Here is a 12,557-nt window from a genome sequence, read left to right on the forward strand (position 1 = left end):
TGGCCCTGCTCTAACTCTGCTCTGGGTGTTGTTGTTTATTTATGGTGGGACCCCGCTCGTCGGGGCGGTGCGGTGTGGGGAGCAGTTTATTCTGAGATGGTTGCTTCCCATAATGCGGAATTAAATGGAAGATTATCTATTATTATAGGCTAGCAGGCTGTCATTGGTTTCACAGTTCAATCATCGACAGCGGAAATTTGTTGTACGGCAGCAGCGCACGCCACGGTCTGTTCGATTATTGTTGTATGGCGTAGGTATAACATATAACTTTCGCTTCGTTTACTGTGGATTGTGGCCGTACGGTAGTGTGCCAGAAACTTTTGCATGCCACGAGTTGAATCAATACTGCGATGGATTTCCGATGCGAAGAGTATCTGCATCATTTGTTCAACCATGGATGGATTTTAGCTGTGGTATGCGTTCAAGTGCAATCGTCATGAGAGTTCAAAGCTGATAAAAAAGTTGGAATGAGATTTACCGGTACCACTATTTACTAACTGTAAAAGTATGTCAGTAAATAACTCGAATCAATACCAGGAGAGAAAAGATAAACAGAATCAACAATTTTCTGCTGTTTCGGATGGCATGATGGCATTGCGTTTATATTGAATTAAGTTAGCATATATTCCCTAAAAATTTAAAATGTGCTGTACTTGGGATTTTATAATTAAAAATGTCAAACTGATTTTAGAACGAGTTATTTACTTATTAAAATATATGTTATGAATAAAGAAATAAAAAAGAAGTCGGTTGCATCGGCCGGGAATCGAACCCGGGCCGCCCGCGTGGCAGGCGAGCATTCTACCACTGAACCACCGATGCTTGTTAAAAATTTCTGTTTTATTTATGGACGACTGTGGTTATTGAAATACCAATTTACTTACAAAAGCCACTGTTGTCCTAATCTATACCTCTCCTAACAATTGGCACCTATAAGTCAAATGAACCAACAACGTAAGCTTTGTCAAAACTGCTGAAAATCTTCCTAAAGCGTAGCTAAATTGCTACATTCTGGGTTCATTCTGGGTCATTTGATCGAAAAAATCGGTAGGACTAATTCCGGAGTAGGTTAACCTCTAAATATGGGTCGAAGTAAGTAAACGAACAACTATTTTCTACTCAGAATCTAAGTTTTACAGTTTCAGTCGATTAAAAATAATTTTATGCTTAGGTAGAACGTTTCAACACATTTCAATCTATTTACCACCATTTTTTAACTACTAATCAATCAAATCAAATCAAATCAGCACGCTGCTACTATTTATATTTACCACCTATTTGAAATATTGCTATGATAAAAAGGTAGTCTCCCCGACGGGGAATCGAACCCCGGTCTCCCGCGTGACAGGCGGGGATACTTACCACTATACTATCGAGGACTCATGTTTAGATAGCAAACTATACCAATTGTTATGTAATGTGATAAACACAGTATCCTGACTCCTTGGTTGAATTAATGTTTCATTTCATACAACCACATAGTCCGTGATACAATGATCTACAATCTATTTTGTCTAGATAGGTAAATGATGCTGGAATGCTTTATATAATAAAATTACTATCAATAGTAAGCTCTTTTTAGCAATGCCAGTTCTGATGAGATAAATTGAAATTTTTACAGCTCATTCTGGCAAAACAGAAAAGAAACAGTAGAAGTGAAGTTTCAAAACGGAAATTTGCTTCGAAAACTATTCGTTACGTTGTCTATTACTTCAAGAGTTAGTCACACATCCACCAGAGCGCAGCGGTGATGAATCTGTTCCTGGCACTAAAGGAAACCCGAACAGTTTGAGTTACTCTACTCAAGTCCTGAGACTCCTGACGATGTTGAATGCCAGACTGTAGCTCAACAATACTGTCTGTTCTATACAGTTGACTATGTACCTTTTCTTTTGAATCAAGCTAATCCGGCAGCATAATCTCCGCATATTATGCATACGGATAATGAAAAAACTTTTTAATATGCTGCTTCCCCAAAACGGTTGATTATGTAAAACCAAACCGGGCTGAGTGATAAAGGCGAAAGTTTTCCCGAAAGAAAGCAGGTTTCTTCGGGGGTGAACCCGGAAGGTAGAGAAATCGTTCCTTTCTGCTTATCAAGGTATCAGAATTTGTAATGAATTCACCGCACAATCCTTTCACGGGCGGATTCAAATGTCACCTTACGGATCCAGCCGTTATAAAGTTACGGATGGATGCCACCGTCGCCGGTCGGTAGGTTCTCGAAGAAATTCAATTTCGACCTGGGTACCGGTACCTGATGCAATCCTTGTTTGGATTGACGAGGGTACTACACTTCCAAAAACCCGACGCGACTGCTTCCCATCCAGGATGGGAAACGAAGGCAGCTAGCTAATTGGAAGAATTGTTTTGTCGTCTTGCACACAAGAGTCGGTAAACTAGCTGCTGGATTGTTTTGTGTTTCTACGAAGCTTCGAAATGAAGGTTTCATTTTACGACCAGCGCTGACCGATTGTGGATGCTGGCGCTCATAAAGGAATTCCAAAATGAGGGCCTAATTTGAGTATAACGTTCAGAACCTGTTTCCTTTATATGGCCCCTTTGGACGGTGGTGGTTTTCCGGTTGAATTGATGTCCAGTGTCACGTGAGCGAGAATAGCACATCCATCATCCGAAAATGAGTGAAAAGGTTGTGAAAACTAACACCGAGTCGTCGTCGTCGTCGTCGCCGTCGTCGTAAGGTGGATGCTATCAGCCTGCCTTTATATGTCTGCTATATCCACCGTTAAAACCAGTCGATCCGGTGTTGGGATGCTTTCGTTTCTTCGAAATTGTAAAATCATTTACAAATAATAATCTAATATACGGAGAATGAAATTAGATATACTATAAACTTGGATTTTGATTCCAACATTCTAACCAATTAATTTCGTACAGGACCATGTTAAAATAGATAGAAGCTGTTTCAAGCAGTAGGTGCCATGAAATTAAACTTTATGTTGAGAGTATGGTGATAATAATTTCAATATATTAGGTGCTTGATCTAGTTTTGACCCTTTTAGGCTAAAATGAAAACAAGCGACAATCCAATGAAACATTATATCCAGTATTTATTAGAATTCAAAAGAATATGCCGTCCGAATAGGCATGAGGGTTTGTTCCTTACTGTTGCAACTTTTCGAGACGCACACCGATATGAAGATGGCTACCAACTAGAATTTCATTTTATTTAGCTTACTTTCACTAGGCTTATATACACTATGATTATATTTTTCCTAGCCGCACACACCTTACTCTTAACTCGTTAACCAGGAATGAGGGTTTCAACATTTTAGTATAACCAGTTGGTTCTCTAGCACGGCAGTGCGACGTTAAGCATACGGACGTTAGGTATAATGGACAATAGGAATAATAGGCGTTAGGCATAATTTACAAAGCTTCGCTTTCTTATGAATACGCACCAGAGCCAATTATCGTTCCGTCACAATGCAATGAGAACGGGTGCCACCCTTTTAGCATATCGTAATTTGACATAATGCTGTTTGGCATAACACCACTTACAATCAAAACATTGACATAATCATTAAAACCTGCCCACTGGGTCACTTTCAGAACCAAATAAAGCTTGTTGGCTGTAAAGCCTACGTATTTTTAGGAAACTTGGCATAATTAGTTTTACCGAAATTGGTGTAGCCTAACTTTTGAAAAGGAATAAACTTTTTTTCGTTTTTACCTATGTATACTAGGGTAAGGAACGAGTTAAGCAGTGTCACCTATTTTAATCAGTTGAAAATAAATGAGCCGAAATGCACTTTTTTATTTAAATTTTCAAAATCTTTTCATAGGTACATCTTCACAAATCACTTTACCATAGATTTAATTCACACAAACACAATTTACTGGGTTTCCGACAAGAAATATGATGAATTAAAAATTGTTGTCCAAAAACGTACGTCCAAGAACGTGATCCGATTTTTTCCGGAACCGCTTAATCGATTTTAACAGTTCTAGTATCAAATGAAAACTCTTGCTATTGCGAAGGTTTTGGGAGGGTTTTTTTTAAAACGATTGAGCAATTCAAAAGTTATGCTCAAAAATGTGGGTTTTCAAAGGGGTCAATTAGATGGACGATTATCAGAGATGATCAAATCGATTTATGCACTACTAGTCTTGTTTAAAAGGTAATATAAAGGTTGCCCCACATCAAATTACATCACGTAAAAACGCTGTAGAAAATCACCTAGTTGACCGACCCTTTCCAAACTTTCAGACAATAGAATATAATGCATTATGGCATTTATTTCATTCAACTACAATAACATAACCGTATGCTCGCACGTCGCGCTTAGCTTCACTCATAATGTTCTGTATAACATCCTTTGAATAGTGGCACGAAGCTAGATCTGGCCAGAAGATCGTAGGGCCCACGTGTGGCTTCAACAGAGGAAGCAGACGCTTCTGTAGACACTCCTCGAGATAGATGTGCCCGTTTGCAGCTTCAGCAGTCACGAACGACGCACTCCGTTTGCCACATGAGCAGATCGGTTGCCAAATCATGTTCCTCTGGAACATCAAACTTGTGCTGGGCGGTAAAGAGCAGTAGCCCCGGAAGCCGCCGGAATTCTGCCTTGACGTAAGTCTCATCATCCATGATGAGACAATGAGGCTTCGTCAGCGTCTGGATATACAGTTTCCGGGCCCGTGATTTTCCCACCGAATTTTGCCGTTCGTCACGATTTGGATCCTTCTGCACTTTGTACGTATGCACACTGAGAATATAATTTCGTATTGTTCTTGAAAAAACATTCGTAAAACTATATTCGTAGCTGGTACAAATAATTTCATACCATTTAAAACATTCGTAGGCTTGTTGTCTACCGCAAATGTTGTTATTACGAATGGTTCGTATTTTTTACGAGAGCACATTCGTAGCTGTCTAGCATCAAGACACATTTGATGCACGGTTGTTGTCTGGCATCATTATCGACGAAAACGGGAAGCGAAGATTGTATGAAGAGAAAATAGACTTGTGCATTTATGACCTTCTTGCTATGCAGTTGCTGTGGTTCTGTGATTTGCGGCGCCGTCGGCTGTTCGTAAAGAAGTGTGACAAACGAGCTCAGTTCGATTCTCGATAAAATCAGCTTTTTTCAGAGATAATAAAGATTTCGCTATTTTTCGATAGGTGTCGGTAATGTAGCATACTGACACCTACCGGAAAATAGTGAAAGCTAGTACTATTTTTATCGACAGCCTTTTCGTGCATTCGTAAAATCTACGAATTTCGTAAAATGCAATAATTCGTACGAATGTAGCTTTGTTAATATGTACAAAACATTCAGGATTGATTTTACGCATCTACTTCGTGGTAGAAAACAACGAAAGAATTCGTAAAGCAAACGCTCGTTTTCGTACTATAAACCAAGTTTTATTATCAGTGCAGTCCCTCCCGGTCCTTGGCTCTCTGAACAAAAAACTTGGACAGATTCAACGTTTTGGCCACACCCCACAGAACATCTATTCTGACCGCATTTCTTCTTCCGTTCGATGCTCAGAGTTTCGTAGTAACGTTTAATCATACGACTCACCGTTGACTGCATGATTCCAAGTTGTTTTACGATGTCCTGACGAGAGTAGAGGATTTTCGAGGTGTTTGTGCAAAATCCATTTGCGACGTTGCTTTTCGGGAGACGCCATTTTTCCAATTTTCGAAAAACTGACAGCGATAAAAATACAGGGTACAGGGTACACAATACACTCTAAACTACTTCTAATCAAATTTTTAAAGAGAAAATACCCAACGGGCAATTTTGTTCGGCGTTTTTCCGTGGTGCAATTCGATGTGGGACACCCTTTAACGGTTGGCACTTTTTGGTTCAGACGAGCCACCTATTTTTGTCGGAACGTCTTGTTCCGTTCTGTTTGAATACTATCAACACCTTTGTTTCATTACTTTCATCTACCGTACACTCCATCGATTGTAAAAAAAACTACTTTTTGGATATCATCGATGTACGGTCTTTTCGGAGACCAAATATCGACTCTAAACACTATCTCGTCGTGAATAAGATTTGCGCAAGGTTGAGGTTAGCATTCACGCCGAGGATCCGAATTCTAATGCCAATCCTGCAGAAGTCACGAATGACCCAAGTTGTTAAAGTGACTACATTCAAACAAAAAAAAAGGGTTTCGAAGGCTCGCACTGCGAGGATACTGCGTTTTAACATTCAGCGATTGACGATAAATAGCATGGTAACGGAACTCGCCAGAAAGCTTGATCAACGATTCGTAGAACAGAAGGAAGGAAGGGAAAAGGATGTATCCCCGTGCAAGAGAATTAGTAGAGCAGTATCAGGCTTTATGGGGGCCCGTGCTACTACGAATCAAATTTTTACTCTCCGACTAATCCTGCAGAAATGTCGAGAGTACAACGTGCAGTTGAACGTGAACAGCTTCGGCAGATAGTGTACGAGTACGGTTTTTCGGACAAACTGACGCGGCTGATCAAAGCTACCCTGGAGCGAGTGATGTGCTACGTGCGCGTTTCGGGGACACTCTCGAGTCCTTTCGAATCGCGCAAAGGGTTGCTGCAAGGAGATGGACTGTCCTGTCTGTTATTTAATATCGCTACCCAAGAAACATTTATGCGCTGAATAAACATTTTGGCAGCCACAATTATTGAGCTATAGCTGAAAATGCATCGAATAAAATTAATGTAAACAACTGTACAATACTTATTCAGCCGAAATTGGAGAATTTATACAACCTATTTTATTCGAGGCGGGGAAACACTTGTTAAGCAGTTATATCGCCTCTGTGCGCCTTGTTTCCAGCTTTGCGCAAATTGGTTATTTAAAAACGCGCAAAAGCCTGTATTAAACTACATTACAGCTTCAAAGCAACTATTAGCTCGAAGCTTGACTTAGATGTTTGAGCTGAAAAAAGGTTTTTTTTTTCTAATACTAAACCATAGTTCAGCCACAAGTTAAATAAATTCAGCTAAAAAACGTTTGACCAGCCTAGAATTGTTACTTGGGTAGCTGTTAGCAAGATCGGAGCTTGATAAAATCACCAAATTTACATGTTTAAGAGCTGAAAAAAGGTTTTTATTTCTAAAACTAAACTATAGTTCAGCCACAGGTAGGATAAATTCAGCTATAAAAGCGTTTGATCAGCCTGAAATTGTTACTTGGGTAGCTGCTTTCAAAGCTGCAATGGAGCTTAATAGAGGCTTTTGCGTGTTTTTAAATAACCAATTTACGCAATTCTGTCAATTCTATTTTTAGAACGAGAAATAGTTTTGCAATACTTTTTCAGTCGCTTTACCAACGTCTTATCAACCTTTATGCAGCCAAAAAATAATCTATTTTTAAATTTAAAAAATAATAGAAAACGCGTCATATTTATTTTTTTGCTTTGGCGTCGTATGCTATGTTTTAAATTTTGAATAACTTGAATTCGTATATACATGCAAATTTAAATTGCATGTCGCCATCTTTCGGGAACAGCAAGAGCATTTGCTGTTTACGAGTTGGTTTAAGGCGATCCAAGCTGCATAAAGTAAGCACTCAAATGATGTTTGACCAAGCGATGTTTAAGCTACTTTAAGTTTTTCCAGGTTGATGAGACGTTGATTAAGCGACTGAAAGAGCATTGCAAAACTATTTCTCGTTCTAAAAATAGAATTGACAGCATTGCGCAAATTGGTTATTGAAAAACACGCATAAGCCTCTATTAAGCTCCATTGCAGCTTTGAAAGCAGCTACCCAAGTAACAATTTCAGGCTGATAAAACGCTTTTATAGCTGAATTTATCCTACCTGTGGCTGAACTATGGTTTAGTTTTAGAAATAAAAACCTTTTTTCAGCTCTTAAACATGTAAATTTGGTGATTTTATCAAGCTTCAGGCTTGCTAATAGCTACTTTCGATTCTGCAATGGTGCTTAATAGAGGCATTTGCGCGTTTTTAAATAACCAATTTACGCAAAGCTGGAAACAAGGCGCTCAGAGGTTATATAAAGGGCGATATAATTGCTTAACAAGTGTTTTTTCTACCTCAAGCGAAATAGGTTGTATAAGTTCTCTAATTTCGGCTGAATAAATATTAGTATAGTTCAATTATTGAGAATATTGACGGGTTGTGGAGAAGTTGAAGATGCGCCTAATCTGCTTGTGACACTATTATGTGAAGCTGCTGATTTACAGCGCAATCGTTGGCTGCTTAATCACTTAAGGCCTGCGCAGAATTAGTATTTTATGGTAGCGTCTGCGTAGATTTGACAGATAATCTGTCAGATTGTATGGGAGAACTGTCAGATTAACACAAACGCAACCGTAAAGTACCAATTCTGCGCGGGCCTTTATAGAATACAGAGGTCTTTGCTTAAATTTATTCAGCGTCTACCACCTGTATTCAGAGTTAAATTAGCTGTGAACAAATCAGTAGCATTTTAATTCAGCTTCGGTGTTTGTTGGGTATTGAAGGTTTTATCTGGCGAACGGACATCGAAACGGGAGGAACGATTTTCAGCAAGAGTAGCCAACTCCTAGCCCTTGCAGACGACCTCGACATCATTACTAGAAACCTTGGGACGGCGGAGGCAATCTACGCCAGACTTAAAACGGAAGCTAGTAGGATAAGATTAGAAATTATTGCGTCAAACACCAAATATATGGTGGGGAGGATCCAGAGAAAGCAACGTTTGCCTCCCACAGTCAGTGACACTTGACGACGATGAACTGGAAGTGGTTGATGAGTTCGTATATTTGAGATCTCTGGTCACCGCCGACAATAATACGAGTAAGGAGATCCAACGACGCATTCAAGCTGGAAATCGAGCCTACTTTTCCCTTTGCAAGACGCTTTGATCAAGGAACATACGCTGCCGCACAAAGCTGACGATATACAAAACGCTAATCAGACCGGTAGTCCACTACGGACTACCGAGACAGTAACTTTGCTAACGCAAGACGTACGTGCACTTGCCGTTGAACGAAAGGTGTTGCGGACAAATTTTGGCGGAGTACAATCGGAAAGCGGAGATTAACGGAGGCATATGAATCACGAGCTACAGGCACTGCTTGGACAGATTCCCATCGTACACCGATGCCGGACGACTGTGCAACGAATTAGCGACGAGTAGCCCAGGACCGAGTACAACGGAGAGAAATTCTTGATACGACAAGAGCCACCCCGGCTCTCGGCTGGTAAAGTAAGTATAGAGAAACGTCCATGGTGCCATTGAAACTAACTGTTGCGAAAGATGTGGTAGGCATGAAGCGTGGAAACTGCATAATAGATGATTTGATCGCGAACATCAGAGAGTGACAGACAAGAAGAACTAGGCCAGCAGTCGCATGCTCACTGCGGAAAAAAGAGCTCATCGACTGAAAAAGCGTGAGAACGAGGGCTATGTGCTCGCCGGTAACGTGTAGGCAACCTGCTTACTGACAAAACGGTGATAGCGGCTAGGTGGAAGGAGTAGGTACTTCCCATGTCTATTGACTGGAGCGGTAAACACGGAACAGGACAAGCTACCAAAATAGGAGGAGGTTAAGAAGGCATTTAGTGAGCTGAAAACGACAAGGCTGTTGGGAAAGGCGATATACTGGCTGACCTTCTGAAAGCGGAAAGCGAGTGGCTGTACGAAGCAATCCACCGGATCATTGTCAGAATCTGGGCGGAAGAACAAATGTTGGTTGATGGCCTAATTTGTCCTATTTTTATAAATGGCCGTCGACTCGAATGTAAAAACTATCGAGGTATGATACTGCTAATTTCTACGTATAAGGTGCTTTCCCATATCCTGTGTTGTAGACTAAGACCATTAGCGGAGTCTTTCAACGGCAACTACCAAGCTGGTTTTTTGTGACGAGCGCTCCACGACGCATCAGATGTTTACTCTGCATCAGTTGCTAGACAAGTTCCGGGTGAATAACTTAAAGACTCATCATCTGTTTGTGGATTTCGAGGCGTCGTACGATTCTATAAGACGACATTAGCCTTCTGCGGCTGAGGTGCCCTAATCTTAACGATTATGCTAACGTGGTAGCTTGCTGGACACCTAAAATTAACTTAATAACTCTTATTATTTGGTTATGTCTATTCAAGTTTTAATTATTTTATAATTGAGAACATATATTTAGCAACCTATTTGATGTAATAAACCTGCAGATATGAGTCAGGAAGACACCGCAAACTTCAGAATCAAAATACAATACATAAAGCATCTCTTTCGTTTGTCTGATTTTCGGTGTCTGTCAGACTACCACCCCAGCCGCAGAAGGTCAGTTGTGGCAAATCATGCTAGAACAAGGTTTTTCGACGTAAAGATCATGCGTCATGCGTAGTCGTGAATCGAGATTTCTACGGCTTACGTAGCTAGCTGAAGTCCCGTAGTTTGCAACTTTGCCCAAAACTGGTGCTAGCACTACAGAACAGTAATACTACCGGTGGCAATTCACGGTCACGATTCTTGAGGGTTTTGAGCGTAAAATTCTGAGATGGTGTCAAAACGGAAAGAGGAATGTGTGAATTAGTACAACGCGGCAGAATGCCAGATGAAAGATTATTTGCAACAGAGATCCAGGAAGAGACCATGGACTCTTGGACAAATGCCGCACCGAGTGGAGGTGTGCTGTCAAGGATGATGCTCGTTCAACTGGTGTTCGAGGGGTTTGTAGAACGGCTGCCTAGGGCCGATAGTACTAGAGGACCATAATACGTTCGGTGCAGCATCGATGACGAACCGTTATCACTAAAGTAAAGTAAATGTCAAGTAGAGCAAGTAATATTCCGTGTCCTATCGTAATCCACTTAATGCGTTCCCTTGGATACGCTATTCAAATCTCAGAAGATTCATGCTCCTCCTCTCGACTGAATGTTCTCAGAAGCCGCTTAACTGGATAGCTGAGTGTTGAATGGATCCTTGTATTAGTAATTCTATAAAATTTTATCTAAAAATAGGTACATGGATAGAAATTTATTCTCCAAAATGAGTAAAATGACTCATGATTTCAGGTTTCTAGCTTATGTTTTATGAAAATACTAGCTGACCCGACAAACTTCGTATTGCCACAAATTAACCTGTGTTGTACATAAATCATGAATCTCGGAAGATATTTGTCACAATCTCGAGTTTTGCAAGCCCCCCAGTGGGCGGCGCTTCCGACGGCGGGTCACCGGCAACACTCGCGACCGTCTCGTCCTGAATGATCTAGTTACTATAGATTACTATAGATAGTTACTATACGTTACTATAGATAGTTTTTGTGGTCTTATATTGACTAATGTTTTATGGAAGAGTCTCGAATTTCTCGAGTTCGATTAGTTTTTGAGTTTCGCAAAAATTTCTGTTTTATTTGTATGAGAGTTCATATCCCCCTACCACAGGGGTGAGAGGTCTCTAACTATCGTAAAATAAATTCAAGACTCCAAAATCTCCCAAATGCCAAATTTGGTTCCATTTGCTTGATTAGTTCCCAAGTTATAAGGAAATTTGAATTTCATTTGTATGGGAGTTCCCCTCTTAAAAGGGGAAGGGGTCGTAATTCACCATAGAAAACATTGCTGCTATCTAAAACTCCCACATGCCAAATTTGGTTCCATTTGATTGATTAGTTCTCGAGTCATGAGGAAATTTGTATTTCGTTTGTGTAGAAGCCCCCCCTCTTAAAGTTGGGAGGGGTCCTAATTCACCATAAAAAATATTCTTGCCCTCGACAACTTTCACATGCCAAATTTGGTTTCATTTGCTTGATTAACTCTCGAGTTATGAGGAAATTTGTATTTCACTTGTGTAGAAGCACCCCCTCTTAAAGTTGAGAGGGGTCCTAATTCACCATAGAAAATATTTTTGCCTCCAGAAACCTCCACATGCCAAATTTGGTTCCATTTGCTTGATTAGTTCTCGAGTTATGAGGAAATTTGAATTTCATTTGTATGAGAGGGGGGGCTCTTAAAAAGGTAAGGGGTCCTAATTCATCATAGAAAAAATGGTTGCCTCCAAAAACACCCACATGCCAAATATGGTTCCATTTGCTTGATTAGTTCTCGAGTTATGAGGAAATTTGTATTTACTTGTGTAGAAGCACCCCCTCTTAAAGTTGGGAGGGGTCCTAATTCACCATAGAAAATATTTTTGCCTCCAGAAACCTCCACATGCCAAATTTGGTTCCATTTGCTTGATTAGTTCTCGAGTCATGAGAAAATTTGTATTTCGTTTGTGTAGGAGCCCCCCCTCTTAAAGTTGGGAGGGGTCCTATTTCACCATAAAAAATATTCTTGCCCTCGACAACTTTCACATGCCAAATTTGGTTTCATTTGCTTGATTAACTCTCGAGTTATGAGGAAATTTGTATTTCATTTGTATAGGAGCCCCCCCTCCTAAAGTGAGGAGGAGTCCCAGTTCATCATAGAAAAAATTTTTGTCTCCAAAAACACCCACGTGTCAAATTTGGTTCCATTTACTTGATTAGTTCTCGAGTTATGAGGAAATTTGTATTTCGTTTGTATAGGAGCCCCCCCCCCCCCTCTTAAAGTGGGGAGGGGTTCTAATTCACCATAGAAAATATTCATGCCCTAAAAAACTTTCACA

General features: G+C 40.3%; 2 non-coding genes across 2 annotated transcripts; both read right to left on the reverse strand.

Annotated features, from left to right (window-relative positions):
* Positions 1-751: 751 nt before the first annotated feature.
* On the reverse strand, positions 752-822 carry Trnag-gcc (transfer RNA glycine (anticodon GCC)). The gene has a single exon. It is a non-coding gene; the product is annotated as a tRNA-Gly (tRNA).
* Positions 823-1,307: 485 nt separating this feature from the next.
* On the reverse strand, positions 1,308-1,379 carry Trnad-guc (transfer RNA aspartic acid (anticodon GUC)). The gene has a single exon. It is a non-coding gene; the product is annotated as a tRNA-Asp (tRNA).
* Between the last annotated feature and the right edge of the window lie 11,178 nt (positions 1,380-12,557).

This window comes from Sabethes cyaneus, chromosome 3, assembly GCF_943734655.1.
Source record: "Sabethes cyaneus chromosome 3, idSabCyanKW18_F2, whole genome shotgun sequence".
In the NCBI taxonomy this organism is placed as follows: Eukaryota; Metazoa; Arthropoda; class Insecta; order Diptera; family Culicidae; genus Sabethes; species Sabethes cyaneus.